Source organism: Monodon monoceros, unplaced genomic scaffold, assembly GCF_005190385.1.
Source record: "Monodon monoceros isolate NGI ecotype Baffin Bay Population unplaced genomic scaffold, NGI_Narwhal_1 Super_Scaffold_13, whole genome shotgun sequence".
Taxonomy (NCBI): Eukaryota; Metazoa; Chordata; class Mammalia; order Artiodactyla; family Monodontidae; genus Monodon; species Monodon monoceros.
Genome location: NW_021703769.1, coordinates 58,725,904 through 58,739,360, shown reverse-complemented (window position 1 = coordinate 58,739,360; position 13,457 = coordinate 58,725,904). Strand labels below are relative to the sequence as shown.

General features: G+C 48.6%; 1 protein-coding gene across 4 annotated transcripts in view; it reads right to left on the bottom strand.

Annotated features, from left to right (window-relative positions):
* Positions 1-13,457, bottom strand: part of SNX29 (sorting nexin 29) — a 549,826-nt gene that overhangs the window by 136,844 nt on the left and 399,525 nt on the right. The window lies entirely within an intron of this gene.

Below are 13,457 nucleotides of genomic sequence, written 5' to 3'. Positions count from 1 at the left end.
GGAGGAAAGGAAGAAGAGAAAAAGAGAAAGAAAGAATAGGAAGAGAAGGAGGGAGAAAGAAATACATCAGATTCATTTTGGTTATGGTGAAACAATATAGGAGTTCAGTAACATTTTACCAAAAAGTAACAGGTGTTTGCGGCCATGCTGTCTGCCTGTGTCTCACCCTCAGCTGGAACACAAAAGGTCTTCCAGAATCTCAGGTCTGATACCCTCCTTTCATACACTAGGAGATGTCAGCCTGCTCTAACCCTAACCCTCAAGTTCACAGACGAGGGAAGCACGGCTCCCAGAAGTGAAAGGGCACAGCCAAGTTCACCCACCACCCAGGCAGACAGTGCCCTGGAGGGATGGCCATGTCACCGCCAGCTGGGGGCCAGGGACCCAGCATCGCCCTTCCAGGCACAACTGGGGCTCAGAGAGTCTGTTCAGCCACCCCACACCCTGAGCACGGCTGGCGCCTGAGCAGTCGGGGCCGCGAATGCCTGTCTGAGCAATGCAGGCGTCTTCCTGGAAAGGCATCTGGCAGGAGGCAAGCAGTCAGGTGCCGGCTCCCCACCCCACCAGGCAGCACACACCTTACACACGGAGGTGTCACGCCTCGTGCTAACGCCAAGCTGTTGCGTCTCCTCGTGCTAAAAACGGTGCCATGTTCCTGCCTTCATTCCTTCCCTTCTCTCCAAATAGAAACGGCTGTCTGTGAGCTCCTGAACTCACCGCCTTCTGTCGCCTGCGTGGTGCCCGGCCCAGGCAGGAGACGCGGCCCTCGCGCGCCTGCGGGGGAGCACTCAGGGCTGTAGGGCATCCCTAGAAAATGGCTTTAGCCTCTGGGAAATCAACCTTGACAGATGCTGCATCTCAATACAAAGCTCTGGGATCGAGCATGGCCCTGACCGAGCCATGGGCCCCTCTCTTGCCCGATCCTAGCAGCGGCCCCATGAGCGAGGCCGACCTGAAGCCCGGAGACCAGCCCGGCCCGAGCACTTGAAGGGGCTGGCTTTGTGGGGTCATCACAAGACCTTGGGGCCAGGGGGCACTTCTGGGCACCCAGCTGTAGCTCTGAGATGGGGCACAGAGGGAAGGATGAACGAAGGGCAGCACCCCTCCCCTCTCGCCACCAGACACGCTGCCCCGCCATTCTCGGGGTGCAGGGCTGCCCCCGGGGCCCAGGTCTCCATTCTTGGGGCTCACTGACCAGCCACTCCCTATTCGGGGCAAACAGAGAAGCAAGAGCAGTCACTGAGCGCTTCCTACACTGCAGACACTCTGCTCAACCCTTTACATCATCTTCCAAGCTGTTCCTGTTATCATCCCCAGTATACAGAGGCCTGGAGAGGCCGCAAAGGAGTCGGTGGGATGGGGCTTGACTCGAGCCCACACTCCTTGTGCCCCAGCACCTCAAAGGCCCGGAAATCAACGGCATCTGGTAAACTCACCTATCCCCTAACCCCCTTGATCTAGGGAAGGAGTCTGGGAGGAATTAAAAGGGACACCCCGCTTGAGGGCCTCAGCACTGGGGGCAGAGGCCACACCCTCTGGCAGGCGGAGTCAAGCAGAGGGGCCGAACTTCAGACACCAAGGCAGCTTGGCTGGAATGAGAGAGGGCGGTGGGCAGAGTTGCTGATTTCCGGCTTCTGTAACAGTTCTGGGATCTGGAAGCATTTTCTTCAAACACCGGAAAGCTGAACTGGAGCCTTTGATCCTACAGTTCTCATTATTTTCCTGTTAGGAGACTTACTAAAGAGAGTATTCCAATTAGTGGACATTAGAGCAGAGGAAGGAGGCTCATTATGTTGACTATTATTTTCTCTCAAGACATTCCCCTATCCCACATTTTTTTTTTTTTTTAACTGACAAAAGCTGCCGGGAACTGTGGCGCACCACACAGTGACAGCGGTAATTACCCACGGCGGGGGGCCGGGGGGGAGCAGGCCCCTGCAAAGGCCCTAAGGCATCGGGCGAGCACGCTTTTCAGAAGAGTGTGGCCGGAGCGGCTGCGCAGTGCGCCCTCCTCTGGGAGCCAACCAGCCCCGTTCCAGGCTGGCGGCCCCGGAACCCGCCCCCATGACGCCTGGCCGACGCCAGCACCCCATGCCCCGTGCCCACAGCTGGCCAAAGTCCGCCCGAGGGGAGACCCGCCAAAGCTCTTCCCTAAGAGTAATACACCGTCACAACACTGGAGAGAGTTCTCCACCCACCGGCCTTGCTCCCCTGGAAGAGCGCAGATCACGCAGGAAGCACGGGGAGGCTCACAGTGACACGTGGAGATGGAGGCGATGAGTCCAGCTTCCTGGCCTCAGGGATCAGACGCCTGCTGCCGCTCTGTGTTCTGAGTTTCCACGGTATTCTTCTGTGTAAAGTGATAGCTCTCTCGCCCACTTTTTTTTAAACGTTTAAGCTAACCAAGCTCTTGTCATTGATATGTGAATGATCCAGACTAAGATGGCCCTGTACTTGGACTTTATGGGTTAAATAGAGGGCCTGACTCAGGGCCTATATCGTGTGAGCTGCAGCTGCGAGCGCGGTGATGTTGTTTCGTGCCTCGTGTCTTGTTTCGGGGCTCCTATTTGGGGCCTTCCCTCCACTCGGGGATGCCCTGCCCAAAGATCAGGGTGATCTTTGCCTGATCACCCTTCCATCAGCCCAAGCATCTCTTCTCCAGAAGGAGTCTTGATTGAACACCCCCCTACCCGGGCCTGAGCTAAGTGCCCAAACCCTGTCCTTCTACACTGACCACGGGGTATTACAATGACAGCATTTACCCCCCAAAAGCATCCGTTACCTCCACCGGACCATAACGTTCCCTGAGGACAAGGGTCAAGTCTTAGAATACAAAGAAGTACGAAGAGATGCTAAGCAACAATACCAGCCTGTTGAACGTGTGAATGGGGAAGACGATTCACCCAGTCCGGGTTGCCAATAAGCCCCAGGACTTACTCCCAGGCTGACCAGTGAAGAAAGGTCTTCCCCGATGACCCCGTTGGAAGCAGCTCTACATGAACACACCCCAGTGCCCTCCACCGCATCACTCATTTTATTTGCTTCCCAGCACTAACTTGAATAAAACCACAGTGCTTGTTTATGTGTTTATGGAGCCTCTGCACTAGAATGTATGCTCCGTGGGAAGAGGGATTGTATCCATTTGTGGTCATGAGTACATCCCCAGGGCACAGAAGAAAGTCTGGCCAGAAGGTACTCAATAAACATTTGTTGGTGGGGTCCTTGTTTGGTTGGTTCAAAGAATGAATGAATGAACGAATGAAAAAATAAACTACCAGAAAGAAGCTTGTGAGCCACCCATCCCTGCACTGTGAGCGTTACCCGACCAAACAGTGCCAGCTAAGGGCATGGGTAACAGCTCAGAAGACACTGGCCACGAGAGCAGCATCACTGAATTCTTAACACTCTGAAGCAGAAAACGTCTACTTCATTATTTCTTGACTTTGTTTGACTCAGGGAGAAAATGAAAGCATTTTACATAACACAGAAGGACTCATTTTCTGAAACTCTGCAAAAGGTCAGATTTTTTTTTTTTAAGGAGGAATGAATGTTTCACTGTCTGACGTGTTCTGTCAGAGTTGGGTTTTTCATTCCAGCGCCGAGCCAGAGAGCATCACTCTCGCACCGCGGATCGATCACAGCAGTGTAAGAACAAAAGGAAGGCGCCAGCCCCTGAGAATGAGACAGCAAGGAGGACTTTCATATTCTCCTCCTCCCAGACCCCCATGGCTCAGTTAACAGGCTGACACCATCCGGGTCTGCACCCATGCGACATCTGCAGGGGGTGTGGCCATTCCTCCCTCAGTTTGCTCTCATCTCTGGGGCCTTGGGAGCCCACAGGACCCTCTGCCTCTCTTGCCTGCCTGGCTCATCCCGGCTCAGCATTAAAGGCTGGTTCAGGCACCACTGCCTCCTGGAAGCTTCCATGACCTCTCACCACCACTGGCAAAGAGAGTGAGGGTCTCTCCTTATTCTCCCACAGCAGCTTCTGCAGAGCTCACTTACGGCACTGACACTAATGAGGAGGATAGGAGTGATACAGTAACGACCATCATGTACCAAATATGAACTATACGTAGCCCAGGCACTATAACGAAGTGCTGTACATGTAATCTCATTTCATTAATTTCATTTAATCCTCATAACCCCTTTTTGAGCTTTGTACCACCATTCCCACGTTATAAATGAATGAACTGAGCCTTGGGGGTGTTATAAAACTCGCCCAAGGTTACAGCTCTCTCAGGGCAGAGGTGTGATGTCATCCCAGGAATGACCTGATTCCAAAGTGGTGTGTCTGATATCAAGGTCATTGCTGATCTGGTCCTCTGTTCCCTGCAGCCAACAGCATGCCAAGTTATCTATGTGTCCCCTGGAGGCTGGGGACTTCACAGTCATTATTCTAAACTTCACCACCACCTGAAAGTTGGGTGATACTGCCCCCAAAGTGTAGATGAAGAAAGCAAGGCACGGGCAATTTAATAAGGTGCCGGTGGTCACAGAGCAAGAAAACAGGAGGGTCTGACTTGAACTTGTATTCATCTACTCCAGAAATCCAGGCCTTTCCTACTATATCACACTGCCGCCCCCTTCTCCAACCACAGACGTATTTAGAAAAAGAATCTAAAATACAGCATAGGCCTGAAGGATATTGTGGTTCTCTGTAATTATTCAGGACGGTGAGAAACTGGAAAAAACCTAAATGTTGAACAATAGAAATTGTTAAATTAATCAAACAGGGAAAGCAGAGACTGTGGTGGCTTTAGTGCTTTGGCAGCCTACATAAGCAAAGCGACACCTAAGCCACCGTCAGTCGCTGTAATGGCCTCAAGGCTGAGAACAACCCATCACAAATAGCCAGCAAGGCTGTCCCCAATAATGCAACCACTCAAGCTATAGCCAATCAAACAATTTCCTTGCTTCACTGCCACATCCTCTCTATGAAAACCTCGCCCAGCTCCTGTTGGTGGAATGCTGAGAACCACTTCCGGTTTGGTGCTGCTTGATTGGAATCGATGCTTGTTCAAATAAACTCTTGAAAAATTTAACATGAGTCAGTTTATTTTTTATCAGAATGACCAAAGAAATTAAACTGCTATGTTAGAACATTAGACAGCTGTGAAAGATGATTCTGACATAAAGTACAGAGTGACATGGCAACAATTACGTGAAATTAAAAGGAGGACACAAAAGTTCATCCATGGGATGATTCCATCTAGAGAAAAAACACACAGAGAAAAAACACACAGAGAAAAGTCAAAGGAGATATTAATTGTAATTGTACCTATGTAGTGGGACTGAGTCATTTGTTTTCCTTTGTTCTAACTTTCTTTTATTTTCCAAATTTTCTATAATGAGCATATGCTACTTTTAGCATTTTTTAAAGTTGTCTTTTTTTTTTTTTTTTTAAGCAAATGGCTATTATGTACTAGGGCTGAGTCCTAGCTTATTTTAATCCTTGAAATGGACGCCATTCTGAGTTCTGATTAAGGGTAATTCAAGCCTTTGAAATATCCAAATTGTCTCTGTTGATTTTGGGAGGCGAATAATTGCATTTTATACTAAACTTATTTGCAGCTCAAATACAGCTCAAAACCTTGTTTTGATTACTTGTTTAGGGAAAGAGTAACATCAGAAAATGTGTAAGAATCACATTTGCATGATGGGTGATGAGGCAGGGAATTACAGTTGGGGATAAAAAGAAATGGAAAAAGAAACCCTGAATATTCAACAGCATGTCTTTAATGTAAAGCCTACTCCTGCGTCCACATTCAAACCCAACACAGTTTCTTTCCCCTCCACACAATCTCCCACGTCCTCAAAAGCGAAAGGTGCATTTGGTAAATGCAGCTGGGGTCCACGTGTTTCATCTGATTTTCTTTAAGCAAACTGCCCTGGGAGTTTGCCCTCAGAATGGTTCTCCTTTCTCCTGCCTAAGAGAGCTGGCTTCTTCTTGTCTCGGCATCATTTTCAGCACAAGAGAATCCCGCTGCTTGAAGCCACCAAGACACTGAAAAGGACCCCTGGGCTCTCTTCCCCGCAATCTCCCCCAGGGGTCTGGCCTTTCCTGATCACAGACCTGGGTGTTCGGCAGTTTCATTAACATCAAGCAGCTCCAAATATGGCTCATTCTTTAGGTTGCCAGGTTTTTGATTAACTACCAATTGTCAACTGAACAGAAGTTACAAAGTCAAGAGTGATTCCTGCAGCTAAAACACATTTTTCCTTTTATGAGTGATATTCTTGTTTGCTTTCCCCATTATTTGTCACAAAGAAATGGCCATTTTTGAGATAAAGTTAGAAAAAAGATAAGGAAAAAGGAAGAAAACATACAAAATCTCACTGCCCAGAGAAAATCATCTTTGGTTCATATCAGAGACCACAAACCTGGCAGCCCGTGCAGGTTAAAACTTTTAATTACTTGCCAACAGTTAAAAATAAGAGATTTTAGTGTTTAAATCCAGATTTCCATTTAAAATAAAAGGCCTGAAAGATCAGAGGACACAGAGCCCAAATTCCTGCATGGTGGCAATCGGCTGGCACTGAGAAGTAGCTGACCTGAGTCATTTCCTGCCTAGGCTCTGTGGACATCGAGGTTTACCACAGCTGGTCTAAAACTTTCCATTTCATTTTCCTTATGCTAATGTACACATTTTTAAATGTTTAGGTTATTTTTTTAAATGGGATTAAATGATATATTCTATTTAGGTGACCTATTTTCCCCTGTTTTGTCATATATAAGAAATAACCTTCCAGGGCTTCCCTGGTGGCACAGTGGTTAAGAATCCACCTGCCAATGCAGGGGACATGGGTTCGAGCCCTGGTCCGGGAAGATCCCACATGCCACGGAGCAACTAAGCCCGTGCGCCACAACTACTGAGCCTGCGCTCTAGAGCCCGCAAGCCACAACGACTGAAGCCTGCGTGCCTAGAGCCCGTGCTCCACAACATGAGAAGCCACCGCGATGAGAAGCCCGCGCACCACAACAAAGAGTAGCCCCACTCGCCACAAGTAGAGGAAGCCGGCGTGCAGCAGCAAAGACTCAACGCAGCCAAAAATAAAACAAATAAATTAATTAATTTAAAAAAAAAGGAAGGAAGGGAGGGAGGGAGGGAGGGAGGGAGGAAGGAAGAACCTTCCAAGCTTGTTAGGGAACTGTGGACCGAAACTGCTCACCTTGGGCACTTGTATAAGTTGTCTCAAAACAGGAGGTCCCAACAAGGAACACAGAACTGACAAGCTGCCACCAAAACCAACCAGAAGAATTTGGGAGGGGCCAAAAAGAGGGAGGAGGTGCCAGCTCATAGTATGTCCTGCCAACCTGCCAGAAACCCCTGTGCTGGAATCTGTCTTGACTGAGGGAGGTGCACACCACCAGGAAGGGCCCTGAGTCGGGCCAAATATGGGTCAAGCAAGATGACTGGCCAGAGACAAGCTGGAAACTGACCCCACCTCCATAAACCCTGAGACTGCGAGCCACGAGGCAGAGCTGTCCTGTTCTCTTACCCTACTGCTCTCCGCTCGAGTGCCCTTTTCAACAAAGTCTTTTATATACTTCGTCAGTAGGTGTGTCTCCTTGGACACTTCATTTCCGAGTGTTAGACACGAGCCCGCTCTCGGGCCCTGGAAGGAGTCCCCCTCCCAGCAACAAGCTGATGTAAGAGCTACATCATTATGTTTAATGGCTATAGAATACTTATCTATCTTGGCTGATTTTTCCAAGAATAAGCATTACTTTTTGAGGTATATCATATTATTACTCCACCAGATAGTCCAGTTCCCCTCTCTGCAGGGCCCCCTCTCGCAATCCTCCCTGTAAGAGGATTATTCTTCCTGGTCCATAACCATCAGGCTTGACCATGTGTCTTGTGGAAGTGATACGCGTTACTTCTGAGCACAAGCTTTCAGAAGCAAGCGTGATCTGCCATCTTCTCTTCTGCCATGAGAGCAGGATGCCCCGGCTTAGGGCTGCTTCTTTGCTTTAGATCCTGGCATGCAGACGACATGGCGCATAAGCACAGCTGACCCGGGATGGACGTGTAGCATGAGTTGGAAACAGACACATAATAAACTTAACGTTGCCCACTGCCAAGATTTGGGGAGTGTTTGTTACAACAGCATAATTTAGCCTCAGCTGATCAATATACTAAAGCATTAAAACTTTTTAGAAATAAAATAACTAAAAAACGGAATAAAACCATCTTAAAAGGTCTCTGGCCAGTGCCCAAGCCTGGCCATGAAGGTCTTGGCAGGATGTGGCTGGGGACAGTGGCTCCGTGCACCTGCTGGATCCAGGACAGGAGGGTCCATATTGAAACACACCAACTTTCATGGCTGAGACAGAGGTGGTTATTTGTGTCAGTGGCAACCAAAAGTAGAAGAAAGCAGTACAAAAACCAGGTAGCTTTAAGCAGCAAGATGCTCATGATACGAAAGGAACTTAGAAATGAAGAGTGACCAAGGGAGGAGCAGAGCCCCGACACCCATGTGGCTCGTGTACACACGGGGACACATGCTCTTTGAGTAAGAACTCTCTGAGATCAGCCATGCCTGGGTTTTGATCCTAGTTTCTCAACATGTGCTTGGTGACCTAGTTTTCTCCTCTCTTCCGGCCCCTCCACTGTCACCCTAAGCCCCGCTAGCCTAAGCAACCCACATCAGCCACACCTCATCCCCAGGCTCCCAGAGGGCTTGGTTTAGGGGGGAATTTTTTTATGGTGAAAAAATGTATATTTAGAATAAGCTGGCTGGGACTCAAGTTTAGATGATCCCAATTTTGTTGGCAACATCCAAAGCACCATAGACAGAAACCAGTATGAACATATGCTTCTTGTCTCCATCAGGCCTGATCAGGACATTGACCTTGGCCATGTCAATATCATGGAGCTTCTTCACAGCCTGTCTGACCTGGTGCTTGTTGGCCTTGACCTCCATAGTGAACACAAGTGTGCTGGTATCTTCCACTTTCTTCACGGCTGACTGGGCGGTCAGAGGGAACTCGATGATGGTGTAGTGGTCAAACATGTTTCTCCTGTTAACCACAATGGGCACCTCAAACAACGTGGATTAGTCTTGCCTGCTTTTGTATTTAGACAGATGCAATCATCTGGTGTGTATTTTTCCACCTCCCCATTCAACATTGTTTGTAAGACTCATTCATATTGTTGGATGCCGTTATAGATCTTCATTCTCCTGGCTGTCTGGTGCTCTAATGTGTGAATGTGTCACAGATTATTTATCCGTTTTCTGTGGCTGGGCATGTCACAGTTGTTATTTTGCTTTTATTTATGTGGTTGATTAATAGTTGTTTTCCCCTCGCTAGACTGTAACTCCATGATGAGAAGAACCTGCTTTATACTTTCTCATTACCGTAATCCAATCCTAAATACAGCCCCTGATCCATAACAAGAGGGAAGGCAGGAAAGAAGGGAGAGGGGGAAGGAGGCAAGTAGACAGGAAGGGAACACATGTTACCAGTATGTCCAAAGACAGGACCTCACCCCCTGATACAAGGTCTGTTTCAACAATCCAGTTAAACAATTTCCTAATTCCTGCTTGCTGTAAACTCCTTCCCTCCTTGCATATTTCACATTAAATTAAGCCCCTAGGCTCTTATGGGATTCCTGACTCTTATTGCCAATAAAGATATTTCAGTGTTATTAGTAAACATTTGTAGCTACCAGAAGTCTCTGGCTCCCAAAAAAAAGCTCCTTACCAAGATTCCAGTTGCCTGGGGAGGGGCCCTAAGACAGAATATTATCATCTTCATGTTGTCAGCACATTCAAGAGAGAAAACCACTCACAATTCAATTATCTTTGTAAAATATGCACTGCTAGAAAAAAAAAAAAAAGCAAACACAAAAGTCCTGCACAAGGTGGAGAACAGAAAGTGATAAGGGGGCCTCCTAGGCAGGGCTCACAGGTCAGCAGCCACACCCTAAAGGGACCCCACCCTCCACTCTGGACGGGCTCCTCCTTTTACCTGCAATGAGGTTGACAAGGAGAAGTCACAGCATGTCACGTGGGAACAGAAATTGGCTTCTGGGATTTGTATAGTACACATCATCCTTTTAAAACTGAGTCTTTTCAATCCTACCTGTGAGGCTTTAACTCAGACACAGGCACAGGTGAGGTCACCTGTGGTCCTGATCCCCTCTGACCAACCAGTTCAGAAGACGAACTTACAACTTCACTCCATGGAGCTCATGCTCTGTGGTGAAAAGGCTGAATAGCCTGGACACGAGGCCCTTGCCCACCTCACTAGCTTCATCCTTTAGCCCACATGCCTTGACTCTTCATGCAAATTCTTGTTAAGAATTCGTTTAATAAATATCTATCGACAGCCATTGGGTTAGGCAGCAGGATACAGCAGAAAAATAAGACAGCACTCATGGAGAAAGTGAGAGAGAGAGAGACGATAAGCAAGCAAGCCCATAAATAAATGAAAGCTAAGTGCTGCAGTGTGACGGCAAGATGGGCGCACGGAGGAGATACGGGTCTATTAAGTGTCTACTCTGTGCCCGGCACCATGCTTGGCACTTTTCTTATATATCTCACTTAATTCTTGCATCAATCCTACATGTGAGGTGGCCGGTAGCTACATTTTACATATGAGGGACACATCTGGTAAATACACACAGCTGGTAAAAAACAGAGGTTGGCTTTGCTTCCTGATCCCAAGCCCAAGGTGTTAAAAGAAAAAAAAAAACAAAAACCCCAACTAGCAGAAGCCAAGCTGGCCACAACTTCTTTATGTTTCATGAAAAGAGCCAGAGGTACAAAGTGATGGGCACCACTCTTAAGAGCCAGGGCCAGGGTGGCGGAAATGAAAAGCAGCTCGTTTGTGCTTTTAGCAAGTCTAGGCAAAGATCTAGTCAGGCAGAGAGTACTCGCTAGGGTCCCAAGGGAGGTATGAGGGCTTTCCGTTCCCCAGGCTCTGCTGGGTCCTTAACTGTGAATGCCTGAAAACCAGCTGTGACGTGCAGAAAACCTTCTCTTAACAGTGAACAGATTCCCAAATCTTTCCTGATATGATGGGGTATTCAAAGGGAACATGGGCCTCTTCTTATTCCTGCAGCTGTAATTAGAACTTTCCCATTGGACTGTTGTGTGAGTTTAAGGAGATTAAACGTGGTGAGAACTTGGCACAATGTCTGGTACATGAGAAGTGCTCAGGAAACACAGGTGCTCCCACCAGCAACCATCACCATCCTCAGTTATCGTCATCAACCACCACCACCATCCTCACCTTCATCCTCCTCCTCCTCACCAACCATCCTCATCCCCCCCACCACCACCACCACCTCCATCCTCATCAATCATCACCATCAACTATCGTCCTCCCCCCCATCTACCATCCCGCCCCTCCTCATCTGTATTCCACATCTCTCTCCTTCCTTTCTTAGGGAAACTCAGTTAAAAAAGAGGCAGCGTTTTTCTCTTAAAGAACATAGAGCTGGAAGGTCATTTAGACCTAGGTTTACAGGTCATCCCTGCTACTCACCAGCTGTGTTACCTTGGGCAGGTTACTATACTTCTCTGACCTCCGTTTATCCACCTGTAAACAGAGAGGAAAATACTTCCCCTCACGGGGTGGTGTCAGGTAATCAGAATTATGGAATCAAAGGCTCAATAAGTGTAAGTGCTTACAATTAACAGTGGCCTGTGTCTCTCTTTCCCACGTCCCTTTTTCACATAAAAACGGGCAGGGTCAGGGCAGACTTGGTGACATGACTCAGTTATTTACTTCCACAGTCCAGCATGAAGCCTCCTTTAAATCATGTGCTGCAAAATGCACTTTGTTTTCCTTTCTGCGTCTTCTAATAATCGAAGTGTTCAAAGCTCGTTTCCCTCTCAGTCTTCCCCGGCTCCAGGCTGTCTCCTGTTGTCCGGGCCATAGCAGGCTAGCAGCATCACAACCGCAGAGGTGAGATTCCTCTTCCCCACATGCACCGCCCTGTGTGACGGCCATCACACTGTCCTTCGGGACCTCCCGAGGCCCCCAGTCAAGCACCCGGCACCTTTCTCACATTCCGCTCTCCGTTGGCCCCGGAAAAAAGCGGCCCCCACGTGGCCGCCACCTTGAGCTGCCTCCTCCAGCTCTAGGCAGCCGGAGCAGTCTGGCAGAACGTCACTCGGTGGGGAAGTCTGGCACGGCGCTGGAATTCACAGTCTCTCAGGATGAGTTTGCCGGCAGCACAAGGAGATAACCTTTAAAGGTTGGACTCAAAATGCTTTTCTGTATCTGGAAGGGGTAGAAAAAAAGATCCCAAACAAAGCAACAGCCCCTCTTCCCCCGTGCAACTGACTTCCTTAGGAGACTGAGGCTTCTCCAAGCCCAGGCCAGGGAGGCAAAAACAAAAACAAAACAAAAACACAACAGCCTTCATGGCTGAAGTTCATCGGTTCAGATGAATGCTTACCAAGGTGATGCAAAAGCCCTCCTAATGCCAGTACAGTTCAAGTTCTAAAGATCACAAGAGGACTCACCCAAGCTAGGAGAGGCATCTACTCACCAATGCACAGGGTTGTTTTTTTAAACACAGGAATGAAATAATTATTCCTGTGCCGCAGGCCTTGGGAAAACATCTATCACATAAACATAAATCATGACAGCTGACATCTGAACAGCTGCCTAATGGCTGACAAACTGTTTCTACATCTGTCTCCCTTCACCTCGAGTGAGCGTCGGGCCAGAGCGGGATCTTCAGATGAGCAAGCTGCAGCTCAGCATCATGCAGTTCAGAGGCTCCAGACCGTGGTCTGGGTCTTCTGGCCACAACTAAACCTTAAAGCCCAGGAGGGACAGGCAGACACTTGTGCACAAATACTCCATCAACTGGAATGAAGGATGGCGTAACCTGGGTTCTGGACTCCCTGCTAGAGAGGAAGCTATTTCTAGGACTGGGGGCCGCCGTGTGCCTACGAGTGCAAATGTGTGGGTGTCAAGACCCACGCCACACACATCTTCCAACCCACGACAGCCCCATGAAGGAAGCAGCAGCCCTATTTTTAAAGGTGAGAAATTTGTGACTTGGACAGGATAATAGAGATTCTGTTCTAAAAGGTCACCCAACTATGAACCAAGTGGCAGATCTGGGTTCACACCTGGGCTGACTGCAGGGTCCACATCTGGACCACCATCTCAGCTGCCCAGGAATCCTGATGGATGTGTACCGCTGGCACATCACCTGCTCTCCTCTCCATGGCCGCTCTGTGTGGGTGGGCGGCCAGATGGACAGACAGACCCAGCCGGCTGCAGTGCCCTGAGCCCCACTTCCCTCTGCCCCAGCCATACCAGCCTTCCAGTTCCTCTCGTGAACCAAGCCCCTTCCTGTCTCAAGGGCTATGTATGTATTGTTCCTTCTGCTTAGAATATTCCTCTTCTGCTTACTTAGTTAACTCTAAATCACCTTTCAGGAATGAGCAGATGTCCTCTGAGGATCGCTTCCTTGCCCCCA